The following is a 12,583-nucleotide window of genomic DNA, read 5'->3' as shown; positions in this document are numbered from 1 at the left end:
AGGACAGTCTGCAGGGGAAGAATTACAGGAGACCACTCGCAACAGCGAGCAAGAGACTGAAGCTCAGTCAAGCAGAGGCAATGAAACCATGCCCCACAACAACAAGAGTAGTAGTAATAGTGGGAGACTCCCTTCTGCATGGCATAGAAACCCAAGTATGCCGAGAAGATCCATGGACTCACCAGGTATGCTGCCTCCCTGGAGGACGGATTAGAGATGTGACGGAAGGGTTGCCATCACTCACAAAGCCCAATGATAGGTATGACCCTTTGGGAAAAGCAATTTTAGGCTGCATTAACAGAAGTATGGTTTCCAAACCACGTGAAGTATTTGTTTCCCACTATCCAGCACTGGTTAGATCTCATCTCGAGTACAGCATCAAGTTCTGGACAACGCACTTTAAGAAAGATGCAGACAAACTGGAACAGGTTCAGAGGAGGGCAACAAGGATGATCTTTAGTGTAGTGGCACCTATCCTTTGGAATTTCCTCCTCTTAAATATTAGACAGACACACCCTCTCTGTCGTCTTTTTGGCGCCTACTGGAGACCTTCCTCTTTCAACAAGCCTTTTAAGTAGAGACCTTATCCTAGTCTGTGTTGGAATGGCTTTTTAAGATGTTTTTAAAGCTTTTAAAAAAATGTTTCTAAAGATGTTTCATTTTAATATATGTCTGTTTATGACGTTTCAGAGTGTTGTAGTGTTTTTCTTTGCCACCCTAGGCTCTTACTGGGAGGAAGGGAAGGATATAAATTTAATAAATAAATGATCAGGGGACTAGAAACAAAGCTCTATGAGGAGAGACTGAAAGAATTGGGCATGTTTAGCCTTGAGAAGAGAAGACTAAGGGGAGACATGATAGCACTCTTCAAAGACTTGAAAGGTTGCCACAGAAGGCTAGGATCGCTTCTCAATCGTCCCAGAGTACAAGGACACGAAATAACGGGCTCAAGTTGCAGGAGGCTAGATTTCAATTCAACATCAGGAAAAAACTTCCTAACTGAAAGACAGGTATGACAATGGAACCAATGACCTAGGGAGGTGGTGGCCTCTTCAACACGGGAGGCATTCAAGAGGCAGCTGGACAGGCACCTGTCAGGTATGCTCTGATTTGGATTCCTGCATTGAGCAGGGGGTTGGACTCTATAGCCTTACAGGCCCCTCCTAACTCTACGATTCAATGATTCTAACAGTGAATTTTGTTTCAGCTAAGAAGAAAACATTCCTAAGCCTCTTTGCAAAGTTTTCACATTTGCCTTTGGGGGAAGGGGGATTCTTTAACATTCATTCACACTCATTCTGTAGTAGTACTTGCAGAAAATAAGTTCTAGGCACTACCTAATCTCAGGCAAACCCAGCACAGGAAAGGTGCATCCTGGTTGCTAGGGGAAAAAGAAGGGCACACAATGGAGATTCCAAGGACTAGAAAAAAAGACAGAAGCAGAAAAAATGCACTAAAAAGGAGGGCAAAACAGCAACTCTTTAGGACACCAGGAATCCCTATTGCCTGTTGTCCACACAACTTGCTAATCAATCACAGCTCTGTCTTCACTCATTGGCTAATAACACTGATAGGCAGAAACAGCCAGACTGGCTCATTTCACAGAAATCGTTTAGAAAGGTATCTGAACATTTTGCTCCATAAGTTTAAGAACATAAGAAGAGCCTGCTGGATCAGACCAGTGGCCCATCTAGTCCAGCATCCTGTTCTCACAGGGGCCAACCAGGTGCCTGGGGGAAGCCCGCAAGCAGGACCCGAGTGCAAGAACACTCTCCCCTCCTGAGGCTTCCGGCAACTGGTTTTCAGAAGCGTGCTGTCTCTGACTAGGGTGGCAGAGCACAGCCATCATGGCTAGTAGCCACTGATAGCCCTGTCCTCCATGAATTTGTCTAATCTTTTAAAGCTATCCAAACTGGTGGCCATTACTGCGTCTTGTGGGAGCAAATTCCATTGTTTAACTATGCGCTGAGTAAAAACGTTCTTCCTTTTGTCTGTCCTGAATCTTCCAACATTCAGCTTCTTTGAATGTCCACGAGTTCTAGTATTATGAGAGAGGGAGAAGAACTTTTCTCTATCCACTTTCTCAATGCCATGCATAATTTTATACACTTCTATCATGTCTCCTCTGACCCGCCTTTTCTCTAAACTAAAAAGCCCCAAATGCTGCAACCTTTCCTCGTAAGGGAGTCGCGCCATTCCCTTGGTCATTCCGGTTGCCCTCTTCTGAACCTTTTCCAACTCTATAATATCCTTTTTGAGATGAGGCGACCAGAACTGTACACAGTATTCCAAATGCGGCCGCACCATAGATTTATACAACGGCATTATGATATCGGCTGTTTTATTTTCAATACCTTTCCTAATTATTGCTAGCATGGAATTTGCCTTTTTCACAGCTGCCGCACACTGGGTCGACATTTTCATCGTGCTGTCCACTACAACCCCGAGGTCTCCCTCCTGGTCAGTCACCGCCAGTTCAGACCCCATGAGCGTATATGTGAAATTAAGGTTTTTTGCTCCAATATGCATAATTTTACACTTGTTTATATTGAATTGCATCTGCCATTTCCCCCCCCATTCACTCAGTTTGGAGAGATCTTTTTGGAGCTCTCTGCAATCCCTTTTTGTTTTAACAACCCTGAACAATTTAGTATCGTCAGCAAACTTGGCCACTTCACTGCTCACTCCTAATTCTACGTCATTAATGAACAAGTTGAAAAGTACAGGTCCCAATACCGATCCTTGAGGGACTCCACTTTCTACAGCCCTCCATTGGGAGAACTGTCCGTTTATTCCTACTCTCTGCTTTCTGCTTCTTAACCAATTCCTTATCCACAAGAGGACCTCTCCTCTTATTCCATGACTGCTAAGTTTCCTCAGAAGTCTTGAGGGACTCCACTTTCTATAGCCCTCCATAGGAGGGCTAGAGATTTATTTTTTAAAAAATACAAAAACTCAGATTCCTGACTACCTACTGGGGCCACCACTGAAGGGCTTTGCAAACCCTGAAATAGCACATTCAGACTTGGTATTATTTTTCAAATGCTGCATATCACTGAGGAATCTGCAAAGAATATTGCTCCTTGCAGCAAGGCCTGTGTACAACAGAACCTCTGGCTAGTTATTGTTTGCCTCACATTTTTCCAGCTTTTGCATCTAGGGAAAGAATCTGATAAATTTGGAAAATACACACTCAAGGAACAAACCAATATGTAAAAGTTAAGAGGCCTGTTTTGTGTAAAGTTTGTACACTGTGAACCTTCTATTTTATTTATCATGGTTATTTTATTGTCTCACATCTTTGAAAATCAAAACAAACATTCAGAATAAGAAACAACGGATCTTTCAGAGGCTGATTTTGCTTAAATAAACCAAAGTGCCCAGTATTTATTGTTTATTATAAAGGAAGAGGAAATAAGTAAAAATGGGTTCAGGAAAGCTATTTTTGTCTACAATTACTATTGCACCTACAGTTCAATCCTATGCATATATATTCACTCAGAAGAAATCCCACTGAGATCTTGGGGCTTATTCTGCAGAAGTTAAGACTGCAACATTCTTAGCAAATGTGTTTGATATACTATTGAAGAGATAAAGTTTAACTCAATACTCAACATTATTGCTGTTAATTACATTATATTCTTCTGAGATTATTACGAGTGTATGAATTTCTTCTGCACTGTGCTACTGATATGCACATACTGTTTCAAAGTTCACATAACTTCCTTTATTTTTAACTATAATATCAGTTTTTTCATTCTCTTTTTTTCCTGCTTTCCCAACTGGCAAAAACTAAGATATACTAGGGTTCACCTACTTGCGTTCCATCCTGAATACTGGATATATTCACAAGTATTGTTTGAATAAGACCAAGGAGTTTATATTGTGTTTCATTAATGTAGTACAGTTGTAGGTGTTGAATGGTTTCAACCCTACACACACTTATTTTGGAGCAAGTCCCACTGAACTGTGTCATTTACTTCTGAGTAAATGTGTTAAGCTATTACACTGCATGTTATATAAAACATTACCACCTTAAGCACATGAAACAAGTTAAGGTTTGGAAAAATATAACATATTTAATTTCCCCATTACTTTAATATTACTAGTAAATTTGCATCTCTAGCCTTATGACAGAAGATGCTTAGAAAAGAGAAGTTGGGTATTCAATAAAGTGCTTCTGCTAGCACAAAGACCTTTGGCTTTTCAAAAGAACATCCTCTCCTCTCCTTATGCACCCCTTAAATCTGTTCTGGGGTTTCCCCAACCCTCTGGAACAGTTTCTTGAAGTGCATGTGGAGAGGAGAGCCAGAAGTGTCAACCTGCATGTGAAAATCCTTGCACTAGAGGAGTTTGTTTGATATCACCCAGAATATAACACACACACACACACACACACACACACAAAAATGTAGGTCAGACTAACAAAAAACGGCTAACTTAAAGACTGTTATAGTGAAAAACTGAAGCGACATTATCTACAATTTGCAGGGAAGCAAAAGAGGCTGTATTTCAAACGGTTTTTCTTCCTCTGCAGTGTCAATCCCCTATGGGATTTATTTTTTGGGTTCTGGGGTGCTGTACAGAAGGAGATCCACTTATTGTATGAATCAAAGTTAGGTTTCAGGAAGCCATAACGATCTTATGTCTAGGCCAAAGACTGGAGGAGCAGAAAAGATGCTGGATAAGCATCCTTGAACTCATGGATCATTCTTCCTGCCATACAAACTTTGAGATAAACACAGCAATGGGCCCTATATCTTCCTTTGAAGATGGGTGTCTGGATGCTTAACAGCTCTCTGATAGCAGCACTAAAAGGACTCTTAGACAAGTGAATTCTGGTTACTCCCTAGGCACTTTAAGTTTGTGGTGAGGGATGTCTTCCCCTTTTGTCTGGTAATTGCATCTTTATTTATTTATTTTGTTCAATTTATATACCGCCCACAGCCCGAAGGCTCTCAGGGCGGTGTACAGCATCTTTTATCTTTATATTATATGTTTGTTACATTAGAAGATTTTTATTTTAACCAACATTGTCATCCCTGTTTAAAGACAGCAGATTTGTTTTGGGCAATTAGTTTGAAAAAGTAGGGTGCAATCTGAGCTAGAAACCAGGTGTTTCAAGGTTCTTCGTCTAAGCTTGGGCAGAATTTACGACATTTTGATAACGGGAGCTGAAAGATCTAAAGAGGAAAGTGAGGGAAAAGAAACAAAGAAGGTGCAGAATCTTGGTTCATGTCACAAATTAATGAAGGCTTAATTTTAATAACTCACATAATTCAAGGGTGTTACAAAAGAGAACCAATCAGTGTGTGGCTGGAAATTTGAAATGAGAGGCGTTTTATATTAGGAACCACAACAACTGGAATGCTTGGGAGGCTTTGCTCTCTATCTGAATGTGATCTTACAACTTTTAGCTTATACTGGTGTTCCCCCACGGATACTTTCCTTCCTTTCCCAACAATGGCTTCCCTGAAGGTATGCTAGTTTGGTGTTCTTGAGAGATGAAGAATAGGTTGTTGATCTCCCCCACTCACTCTGCCTAGCAGAGGTAGAGATACTTTTATCACACACTAAGCTGTTTCTAAGGTCCTTGTTTTATCTCCCCACCCCCAGTCTTTGCTTACAAACTGCCCTGGCAACAGTAAGCCTCAACCCCTCTGGATAATTTAGTTGCTAAAGATCCCACCTGTGGGTTGTTCTTCTGATACCAGTAACTGTTTCTCTCTACTGGGTATCTCACTGCCACTATATATAATTGTATCCACCCTTATTTAGCTTATGCCAACCTGTGGTAGCTAGGCCAAGAATCAGGCATGTATTAAAACAAATGACTTTTATTTAGTTAACAGATGTCATAAATATAAACAAGCTTACTCAATATTTAGATTCTGAAAGTTTGTGGTTATCAAATCATGTTTACTGATTTCATTTATGTTACACTTCTCAAAATCTCCGCAAGAGAATAAGAATACATTCCTACCCACCTCCCTCAAAATCCAACCCTCTCTACCTCAAGCTCTCTGCCCTATCTGACAACTCAGAGTTGTCACAAAGATAGCTACACCTTCACTCAGCTAATCAACACACAACATTGCTCAACATTCTAACTCACTCACACCTCTCCCCCTTCTCTTCATACTATATTTACTCTAATATAAATCCATTACCTGTTTAACTACTATAACAATGCATGTAAAATGAAACATCACATGGGTCTCTGCATTTCACTGGGCATGCTTGTCTGTTGCTAACAGGAAACTTGTACTTTCAGGACATAAAGGCTTGATTTTTCTTACATTCCCTCCCCCCCTTTTCATTCTATTTTTTATTTTTCCTACTACTCGTGGATTTGTTTGGCCAGGAATCTTCCAGTGGAAACCAGTAGGTCTCATCTGGTAGATATGGACCTTTGACTAATATATCCCCAATTTACCATCATTTATACACAGACCTTATTTACTTAGTTTAACATCTCAAGTAGATTTTCCTACGTTGTTTTAATATGCCTTTGTGATACAGATGTTGCAAGGATAATTGCTTTCTCTTGTTCCATTTTTCATCTATAATTTCCTGCAACAAGCAGTATTTTATTCTATTTAGTGTTTGTGGTGATCTCATTGTTTTTATCTGCAATTGTTTTTAGATTTAATAGTAATCATTTTATGTCGTTTATTTTATGTTTTCACTATTTTAGCACTTCTATATAATTTACTGTTTATTTTGTAAATGAATATTTAGAGTTTTTCACCATTTGTTAGTTATTTTTAATACATCTTAAATTCACTTTCTTTTTGGTGTAGTTCTGGCTCTTTGGTCATTATCCATATGCTCACTGGAGCAAATTAATATAAACTGAATTTAAAACCTATTTTCATACAACAATTTTGCTTGACCACGCCATTGATTCAACAAAGGATACTTTAAAACAAAGAAAATAATTTTGCTGAGGACAGTGTACATACCCTCATGTGTATTTATTTTTTTAATCAATCAAGTCTTACATTTATATCCAGCTTTTCCTACAAGGAACTCAAGATGGCATACAGGTGGGCCCCGCCTATATAGCAGGTTCCATTCCGGACTGCTGCCGAAAAGCGGAAACCGCCGAAAAGCGGAACCCATTGACGATAATGGTGCGCGACGAGCAAAAAACGCCGTAAAAGCAGAACAAGCGCCTTAAAGCAGGGACTTTCCCTAATTGAAAGTCGCCGCATTAGCAGAACGCCGAAAGGCAAAGTGCCGTATAGCGGGGCCCACCTGTAATTTGTTCTGTCCTCTCTTTATCTTTATAGCAATCTGTGAGGTACATGAGACTGAGAGATAGCAACCGGCCCACATTCATCTACTGCGCTTCATGGACAAACAGCAGTTTGAACCTGGGTCTCCCTAGTCTTAGACCCGCACACTAGCCACTACACCAGTGGTCCCCAAACTTTTTCTCTCATGGACTACTTGAAAACTGCCAAGGGTCTTAGTGGACCACTTAATGATTTTTCTGTCAGTTGTAGCAATTGTAATTCCATAGAATTCAAACTGTAATACAATAAAATACAATGTAAGAAATAAAAGCAATAAAAATATAATTAAAAATCAATATGAATATTCCATGCAATGGATGTGCTGCCTCCCATCTTCAACCACAAATCCACGGACATGCCATGGACCACCTGAATGAAGCTCACGGGCCACTGCTAGTCCCCAGACTAGTTTGGGAACTCCTGTGCTACCCCACACTGGTTCTGAGCATTATCACAGAATACATATTTAAACATATATTTTATCTCTATGTCTGCATTCTAAACATTATGTTTTTATATGTGTTGTAAGTTGCCTGGGGACCTTTGGGTAACAAGCAACTAAGAATTCTAACCAATTAATAATATTTTATCAAACAAATTGTGTATGCATTTTGTTACTTTGACCCAAGCGCTATATCATAAAATTCAGAAAAATGTGAAATCTGAAGAATTATTTCAATTCATGTGTTAGTCCAGGAGGTGCAAATTAAGTCAGATTGCTTAAGAATGTGGACTGAATGATATTTTTCCTCCACCCCTAGAAGGTATATTGTGATTAGAGCTGTACAATTTTGATCCATCTTGTGACCTAAAAACCAACAGTACTATTCAATTTAATGAGGTGCACTGTAAGTTGATGGACTGAAACATATTTAAACATCCAATGGGATTGCAGCATCAAAACACCTTGAAGAAACAATTTGCTATAGAGCAATGAACAGTGATCTCCATATTAAGAAGCATTTCGAGATATGATGAGAATGAAGAAAGATAGTAATGTTACTTGCTTTGCAGTCATTTTATCACCTGGCAATATTTAAGCACTTTCTTCCTTCTTAGGATAGGAATACTATGTAGCCTTCCTGAATTGTATACAAGGAGTGGAGAACTTTTGGGCTTCATGGGCCAACTCTGAAAGGCGAGCAGGACAACCCACCTCCACATATCATTATGTCACATGATTGACATGTGGGTTATCCCACCTGTCAAAATCCCTTGCGAGGAGTTCTCCCAGCCCTATGCTTTGCAGGCCTCCTCATGCTTCTCCTTTCCACCCTCAACACTAGGGGTGGAAAAGGAATGCACAGGGACACTTACAAAGCCCTTGGCAATTCATGCAAAGGAGAAGCACAGGGAGGCTAACAAGGGGCACACAGGCTGGATTTTCCCCAACCCTGCTGTACACTGTCAGTTGGGATGTGGAATGACATACACATTGACATGTCACTGGTTCAGTGGAGGTTTGTGAGGCAGGAACTACTTTGTCTCTGGAACAAGTGACTGAGCAAGTTCAGATGCAATTCTACCTCAGCTCGGAAGACCTTGTTTAAAAAACGTTTATTAGTTACAAGCTGAATCTTATAAGGGGGACCTGCAATAAAATGCTGCAGTATGGAGTGCTCCTGTTCAATGTTCCAGCCTTTGTTTTAGGACACTCCATTCCATTCCCACCCATCCCAAAGAGACACTCAGCATTCGAATCAATCATAGAATAGTAACGGGCCTACAAGGCCATCGAGTCCAACCCCCTGCTCAATGCAGGAATCCAAATCAAAGCATTCCCGACAGATGGCTGTCCAGCTGCCTCTTGAAGGCCTCCAGTGTTGGAGAGCCCACTACCTCTCTAGGTCATTGGTTCCATTGTTGTACAGCTCTAACAGTTAGGAAGTTTTTCCTGATGTCCAGTCGAAATCTGGTTTCCTGCAACTTGAGCCCATTATTCCGTGTCCTGCACTCTGGGACGATCGAGAAGAGATCCCGGCCCTCCTCTATGCGACAACCTTTCATGTACTTGAAGAGTGCTATCATATCTCCCCTCAGTCTTCTCTTCTCAAGGCTAAACATGCCCAGTTCTTTCAGTCTCTCCTCATAGGGCTTGGTTGCCAGTCCCGATCATCCTTGCTGCCCTCCTCTGAACCCGTTCCAGTTTGTCTGCATCCTTCTTTGAAGTGCAGAGAGCAGAACTGGACGCAGTACTCAAGATGAGGCCTAACCAGTGCTGAATAGAGGGGAACTAGTACTTCACGCAATTTGGAAACTATACTTCTGTTAATGCAGGCTAATATAGTGTTTGTCTTTTTTGCAGCCACATCACACTGTTGACTCATATTCCGCTTGTGATCAACGACAATTCCAAGATCCTTCTCACATGTCGTACGGCTGAGCCAAGTATCCCCCATCTTATAACTGTGCATTTAGTTTCTTTTTCCTAAGTGTAGAACTTTGCTTTTATCCCTGTTGAATTTCATTCTGTTGTTTTCAGCCCAATGCCCCATCCTATCAAGGTCGCTTTGAATTTTGTTTCTGTCTTCCACGGTATTAACTATGCCCCCCAATTTTGTATCATCTGCAAATTTGATAAGCATGCTTTGTACCTCCTCATCCAAGTCGTTAATAAAAATGTGAAATAGCACTGGGCCCAGGACCGAGCCCTGTGGTACTCCATTCATTACTTCCGCCCAGTTTGATAAGCAACCATTGATAAGCAACCATTGATAAGCACTCTTGAGTACGATTCTGGAACCAACTGTGGATCCATCTCATAGTTGTTCCATCCAGCCCACATTTAGCTAGCTTGCTAATCAGAATATAATGGGGCACTTTGTCAAAAGCTTTGCTGAAGTCGACATATATTATGTCCACAGCATTCCCACAGTCTACAAGGGAGGTTACCCGATCAAAAAATGAGATAACATTAGTTTGGCAGGACTTGTTCCTCATAAATCCATGTTGGCTCCTAGTAATCACTGCATTGCTTTCAAGGTGCTTACAGATTGACTGCTTTATAATCTGCTCCAGAGTTTTTCCAGGGATTGATGTTAAACTGACTGGTCTGTAGTTCCCTGGTTCCTCCTTCTTGCCCATTCTGTAGCCACAGAGCACGCTCACTCCACATTGGGGGTTTGGGGTGGCAGGAGGCAAAGCTAAAGGCTCTGTGTACTTTTGCAAACCTTGAAGTTCCCCTGAGCATGATGATACATTTTTCTTCAAGTTTCTCAGTAATCCCACTTTGGCTACATAAATCAGCACCTAAGTCAGCCTCTAATATATATGTAGACATGTTTTGCATTGTTGTAGCTAGTGCTGGTGGGGAAGTGGAGGTTGCATGACCTCTAATGCACTTTAGGGCCCCCTGGACCCAAGGAATAAATTCTAGCCTAGGTAGTTAAATCTGCACCATTGGTTTATCTTGACACAGAAGTTAACACTCTCATGGTGAAAACTTCTGATAGTCCAATGAGGATTGAGTAACTGGTGGCTGTATCTTTTCCTCAGTCATATGTCATATATTTGTTTGCCCCTAGCAAAAAATAAGATACTTACCTCTACAGCACTAGACACTCCCACGCTCTCAACAGTCACTGCTCTCTGTCCAATCAATCTCATGGTATTTTTATTTTTTTTAATGTAAATTAACACTGTGGGGTCCAATGTACACCAACAGTTTTTGTGTGAAGGCCATGTTTTTGGAATTCAATACCAATAAAATCTTGTTTATGTTAAACTGTAGTCTCTTTCAAATCAAACATTTAGGACTTTAAAGGGGTCCACTAGAGCCCTAAAGTTGGTTTGTACTGTCAAAAGAAATGGGCATAAGTGGGTTAAGTTGGCTCATAAGAATCTCAGCTTGCGCTGACAGTGTTTTGTTATTACGTTCAAACCTGCTATCTTTGCTTAATTCTAATTTGTTTTGGTGGCATCAAGGGGCTTCAGGGGCAATTGGTAAAAGCGAACTTAGGAAGCAAGCCAAAAATAACAAAAAGTACAATTTTGTGTACCAATTACTAACCACCAACAACTAGTAACAGACGGAGGGCCCAAGAAGTATAGTCAACAATAGCAGAGGAAAGGGCAAAGCATCATCATGACAGAAGCATACAGGACCTTTTGTTGCATGTGAATTGCTGATTGACTTCTTTTGGTTACCTTTCACCAATCTCTTTTCATGTTTAAGGGCCAGAAGAGGCACAGCATCATTCAACTCAGCTGTGCATGTGTGGGGCTTCTCCTGCTTCCGTGACAAGCCTCTTGCTAGCATTCACACTGCTACCACCTCCACCGATTGCACTATAAATGGCATGTGGTGGAAACAGTAGAAAAGGTGGCAGGAATAGTGAATACACTTGTTCCATCAATGGTTATGTCTGTAGAAATGCATGTACAGTTCTGGCTTGGATAGGCTTTAATGTGGGTGACTGAAGTCATCGGGAAAGGAAGTTTTGTAACCTATGACAGAAAGAGCAGCATCGGACAAGAGGAGCAGGAAGTCATCGTTTAACAATGTATTTGCACCACTGCTCCTCAGGCTCATCATTTATTTAACTTAACGTATTTACCACTCACCTTTTTAGAATATAAATGGTGCAAAAAGGCTTACTCTCATAAGAACATAAGAAGAGCCTGCTGGATCAGGCCAGTGGCCCATCTAGTCCAGCATCCTGTTCTCACAGTGGCCAACCAGGTGCCTGGGGGAAGCCCGCAAGCAGGACCCGAGTGCAAGAACACTCTCCCCTCCTGAGGCTTCCGGCAACTGGTTTTCAGAAGCATGCTGCCTCTGACTAGGGTGGCACAGCACAGCCATCACGGCTAGTAGCCATTGATAGCCCTGTCCTCCATGAATTTGTCTAATCTTCTTTTAAAGCCATCCAAGCTGGTGGCCATTACTGCATCTTGTGGGAGCAAATTCCATAGTTTAACTATGCGCTGAGTAAAGAAGTACTTCCTTTTGTCTGTCCTGAATCTTCCAACATTCAGCTTCTTTGAATGTCCACAAGCTCTAGTATTATGAGAGAGGGAGAAGAACTTTTCTCTATCCACTTTCTCAATGCCATGCATAATTTTATACACTTCTATCATGTCTCCTCTGACCCGCCTTTTCTCTAAACTAAAAAGCCCCAAATGCTGCAACCTTTCCTCGTAAGGGAGTCGCGCCATTCCCTTGGTCATTCCGGTTGCCCTCTTCTGAACCTTTTCCAACTCTATAATATCCTTTTTGAGATGAGGCGACCAGAACTGTACACAGTATTCCAAATGCGGCCGCACCATAGATTTATACAACGGCA

The 12,583-nt window shown here is 41.2% G+C and overlaps 1 protein-coding gene across 5 annotated transcripts in view; it reads right to left on the bottom strand.

Moving 5' to 3' along the window:
* The window catches only part of ZNF638 (zinc finger protein 638), a 94,770-nt gene that overhangs the window by 56,463 nt on the left and 25,724 nt on the right, over positions 1-12,583 (bottom strand). Inside the window, exon 1 of one of the 5 annotated variants that reach the window (XM_061583670.1) lies at positions 183-267. The exons of the other annotated variants lie outside the window; for them this stretch is intronic. The gene's annotated coding sequence lies outside the window, so the exon portion shown is untranslated. Of the gene's footprint in view, positions 1-182; positions 268-12,583 lie in introns of those variants that run through there. 5 annotated transcript variants of the gene reach the window in all.

Source organism: Rhineura floridana, chromosome 9 (genome assembly GCF_030035675.1).
Source record: "Rhineura floridana isolate rRhiFlo1 chromosome 9, rRhiFlo1.hap2, whole genome shotgun sequence".
Taxonomy (NCBI): Eukaryota; Metazoa; Chordata; class Lepidosauria; order Squamata; family Rhineuridae; genus Rhineura; species Rhineura floridana.
This window is presented reverse-complemented; position numbering and strand designations above follow the sequence as displayed.